The sequence below is a fragment of the Hydra viridissima genome, unplaced genomic scaffold (assembly GCF_058129835.1).
Source record: "Hydra viridissima isolate aposymbiotic clone 2 unplaced genomic scaffold, HvirCarnegie_v1 scaffold_2, whole genome shotgun sequence".
In the NCBI taxonomy this organism is placed as follows: Eukaryota; Metazoa; Cnidaria; class Hydrozoa; order Anthoathecata; family Hydridae; genus Hydra; species Hydra viridissima.
The window spans coordinates 3,256,660-3,261,691 of NW_028324301.1; the positions used below are offsets into that span (position 1 = coordinate 3,256,660).

The 5,032-nt window shown below is 31.0% G+C and overlaps 1 pseudogene across 1 annotated transcript; it reads left to right on the forward strand.

The window, feature by feature from the left end:
- Nucleotides 1–483: 483 nt before the first annotated feature.
- On the forward strand, nt 484–2,757 carry LOC149891573 (uncharacterized; annotated as a pseudogene). The gene is made up of 3 exons (XR_016450012.1): nt 484–1,239; nt 1,365–1,618; nt 1,707–2,757. The product of XR_016450012.1 is annotated as an uncharacterized LOC149891573 (transcript).
- The last annotated feature ends 2,275 nt before the right edge of the window (nt 2,758–5,032 follow it).

Consider the following 5,032-nt stretch of genomic DNA (forward strand, 5'->3'; position numbering starts at 1 on the left):
ATTATTAGCTTTGAATTAAATCTGAAACTCCATGTTTAAATTATATAAGTTTACTAACATTGTATTACATTCCATTACTTAAATATATATCATAGACGACATGACATTTTATCAGGTCTGAACATGGAGAAATAATTTTTTTTTGCCGTAAAAAAGTAGGCCTCCACAAAAAAATCCGGTTGCGCGATGAATAGTAGGGTACAGTGAGATTTATATGTTTTTGAAAAAAATAAATTTCAAGCTTAAGAAAAGGTGTATTCCTATGTAAAATTAAATTTCAAGGTAGGTTTGTTATGGACCACTTTTTGATAAGAAAACGTCTTGATACCCAAATTTTCATATTTACAGATTATTAAAATGAAAAAAATTTAAATTATTATAAAGTAAACAAAATCCGTTTTTATGTAATAAACTCTCCTAATAAGCGCAGCGCCGAATTAATTTTAAAAGATATTTTTACTTGGCTCTCCGCTGTATAAAAGCTTTATACAAGATCGAACTTTGTTACTATTTTATTCATTATTAGTTATTTAATTGAGATATTCATAAATGTCAAAAGTTAAGACTAGATCATCCACCACTGCAATTTCAGATTTTATTGGACCTGGAAAAGATTTTATTCCTAGTGAGCTGCCTACAAACAGAGCAGTTATTCAAAAAGGGATTTTACTAAAAGAACAAAAAAGCATGACATGCAATCTACACCATAATAAATATTCTAACAAAGATCTTGCTAGCGATCTGATTCCATTTGTTCTTGCTCAATGGAGAAAAGCAAATGTTAAGTTTCAACAGCCAGTTATTATTGGTGAGAAATCACTTTATTATAGAATTAAAACCCTTTGGGAGAAAGTAGAAAACGTTGCATGGGGAAGAACTAAGGCAAAAGTAAAAGAAGAACTTATATTGAAGTTAGATAAGCTAATGGACCTCATAACATGTCCTCATAAGATTCTTCTGTGTGAACATGATATGTCTGGGTGTTCTTCCCCCCAAAATTGTAAAAGTAAAGCACATATAAATTGCACCTGTATTTTTTCTAAAAAAATTCCAACTATGGAGCTCAGGTGGTTATACAGTCAAAGAAATAAGACAGGTGAAAAGTCTGACATGCAAATGGGACATGCTGATAAAATTGAGACAACGAAACTTAGAAAAAAATATAAGAGAAAAATCAGTGACGAAAAAGCTTATGAGAAAAGAATGAAAAAGCTACAAGATGATCAAGCATCCTTTGAGGTAAATATAATTTCATAATAGTAAATATTTTCTTTGTTTATATAGCAAATTATATACACACACACACACACACACACACACACACACATAAAACAAAAATAATATTTGTAAAAGTTTGGTTTTAGGTCACAGAAAAACAAGATATAGAATTATATGAAGAATATCAAAAAAGTATTTCTCCTGATATTTCACTCAATGACAACTATAATCCAGTTAATGTTAACTTTACTTTAAAACAAGACAATGAAATTAAATTGTTGGTTGAAAGGCTTCTAAAGGATAAATTAGGTGTCTATGCTTTCCTTGTAACACGATTTTTAGAAAAGAAGTCAAGAAAAAACACTATGTCAATAAAAAACACAGCAATGGCTAGTATAAGGTAATCATATAGATTATTATTTTGTTGAGCAGCAAAAGTTCGGATAATGAATTAATAAAAATAAATATAAACTAGTTTTATTTTATAGGTTTGGGATTTCACCTGCCGCAACTGCAGCAATTGCTACAAGTTATCTGCAAGATTTAGTTGAAGCAGGATTTCTCACCCCTGAATACTCTTACCTTGCTTGTGATCCTTCTAAGTTGACGAGAGCAAGAAAAAAAATCATGGTAGTAGCAAAGAATAATGACAATTTTAATCTTCCAAAAGCAGATAATATTGGCATTTACTTTGATGGAAGAAAAGATTCAACAAGAGCGATGATAAATGATTCAAATGGACAACTACATCCTATTATTATCAAAGAGCAACACATTACTGTGACTATAGAACCTGGTGGTCGATATCTTGGTCATTTTACTCCAAATGCACATACTCATTCAGATAAGCCAGCTAAAAAGATTGCTGAAGGTGTTTATAATTTGCTGCAACAATATAATCTTACTGAATCATGTTTAGTACTTGGAGCTGATAGTACTTCAATTAACACTGGCTGGAAAGGTGGTGCTATAACACATCTTGAAAAGATGTTAGGTCACAAATGCCACTGGGCCATATGCATGCTTCATTCAAATGAGTTATTTTTGCGTCACCTAATAGAAGAAATTGATGGACTAACATCATGTAGTACTGGCTTTGTAGGTCCTGTGGGAAAATGTCTTGCTGATGTTAATAAAATGGAGTACAATCCTCAATTTAAAGCTCTTCCAGAGGGAGAGAGCTTTGTTGACATTCCAGAAACAATACTAAAAAATATGTCAACAGATCAAAAACAAACCTACAAGTTATGTAAAGCAGTTAAGATCGGTGTATTGCCACCTAATCTTAGAGAAATTCAATGTGGCCCCTTAAGTCATGCCAGATGGCTCACTACTGGCATGAGAATAGTCTTTATGTGGACAAGGAAACATGACTTAACTGATCAGAATTTGAAAAATCTTGAGTTACTTGTATTATTTTGTTTACAATTTTACTTTAAACTTTTTTTTGACATTAAAGTTAAAGATAGACTTGAAGATGCTTCCAATCACATTCTGTCTCAATTGAGAATTCTTAGAAATCAACCTGTTATAGTAAGAGAAATTGTGACTCCCTACATCCAGTTAGGCGCTTGGTATGCGAACCATGAAAGTTTATTAACCTCTTTATTATCTAGTAATAATGCAGAAGACCACAACTTTGCAGTTGACCGAATTTTGGAACAAAGGGGTAATAATATCCTTGGAGACATGCGAATCAGACCAAGATAAATACCTAAACTGAACTTTGAAGCAACTACTCTTCAAGAGCTAGTCAAATGGGAAAATGGTGTAGTACAAGAACCTGTTTTTACTTGTTCGCTCACTAAAGATAAGTTGGTATTGCTAAGATTGACACCTCTAATAACTCCTTCTGTTAAAATTCATACTCAAAGTACCGAGTGTGCTGTAAAACAAGTGACAGTAGCATCCATGTCAGTAGTTGGACCAGATGCAAGAGATGGATATATTAGAGCTAGAGCTCAACATAGAGAGTTGCTACCTGTTTTTAAAACAAAGAAAGAAATTTTAATAAATTTTCAATGTCAATAGATTTGAAAGATATGTTGTTTTATTTATTGTTTTTTTAATAGTGTTATAGTAGTGTTATCAAAATATTATTTGAGTAAGATGGGATAGACCTCCTGTTTTTTGGGGAAACCTCATCACTGGCACCACCTTTGTTTCTAATGAAACAAAAAAAACAACTGTTATAAGCAAATTTGTTAATCATTGAAACCTCATTGAAAATTGAAGACCCTCTCCCCTGAAATGTCCAGAATCTGCATTGCTGGTAGGATTCATGCAAGATAATGACTTTGAAACAAGTATCAAAAAAGCTTGCAATTGGTCTAGAAACATTATTTGCATTTAATATTTCATCGCAATGAAAAAGAAGGACATGTAAAACATAATAAAGGACAAATGTGACAAATAAGATTTTACTAAATTTTGCAATTTCTAAAAGTGAAAATTTGGGTATCAAAACTTTTTCCGATCAAAGATTTTTTTAAGGAAACCCTATTTAAAATTTGATTTTACATAAGAATACACCTTTTCTTAAGCTTTTAGAAGAAAAAAAAATTCTCGCTGTACCCTAATGAATAGGCCTGTAGTGGAGAACGCTATGCATAAATATCATTGCAAGTGTAGAGTTAAAAAAGTTAGTCGTTAAAAAAGAAAATGGTAAGCTTCCTTTATTAAATGCAAACAAATGGATGATTATTGGACAGTTTTGTGTTTTGCTAAAAGATCTTCACAAAACAAGAGTTCGCTTGAGTGAAAGAAATTCTATTGTCTCAGATATTATACCACAGATACAGTTTTTGAAACATTTCATTAATAAAGCTTTAATTGATGACAACTAATTCAATGGAGAATAGTTTCAAACAATATACTGATAACTATAACATCATCTTGTCAATATTCCTTGATCCCAGATTCAAATTAAAAATGTTCAAAAATGAAAACACCTTTTCAGCTGCTAAAAAAAGTACTGAGAACATAACCATTCAGCTTATTAAAACCCATGAAAATATAAAAAACATCAAAGTTACTGAAAATGATCGGTCTGCAGCTTGTGACATTGAAAATATTGACTCAGAACATGAAAATAATGGTACAGTACTAAATGAATAGAAAGATATAGTAGAAATGGGTTTTGACAATTGCTTTGAAGAACTTGTAGGATTTAATTCTAAACAAATCAGTCAACCACAAACTTTAATTTCAAATGAAACTTTATTAAACAAAGTTCAACACTACTCAAATGAAGACCTTATTGACAAAGAAAGCAATCTTTTGTTGTGGTGGAAATCACAGAAAACCAAAATGCGACTATTAGCAAAGCTTGCTTTAAAGTATTTAAGCTGCCCACCGTCTTCTGTGGAGAGTGAAAGGCTTTTTAGTATAGGTGGAAATGTATATACTGCAAAGAGATATAGCTTAACAGGAGCTCATGGTGAAATGTTAATATTTCTAAACTATAACATGAGAATTTAAAAATATTTGATTTTGTATATATTACTATAATTAGTATAGTATAATTCTTTTAGAAGTGAGTATCTATGTTCTATTTTTTCATGAAATATAATTTATTTAGGAGTTTAAAAGCTTTGATACTATGAGGAGGTCAAATGAAAAAAAAAATGTCATGAAAATTGTATAACTTTGTAGAATTAGAAAATTACAGGGAAAAAAAATCTGGAAAAAATAATTGAAATTCTTTGAGAGCTTTTGCTCAAAAATAAAAAAAGAATGCCTCCCAATGCCTTAATCAAAATTTCAAAGCATATTCTGTTGTGGATTTGAGGGTTGCGCAAATTAAAGAGTATCG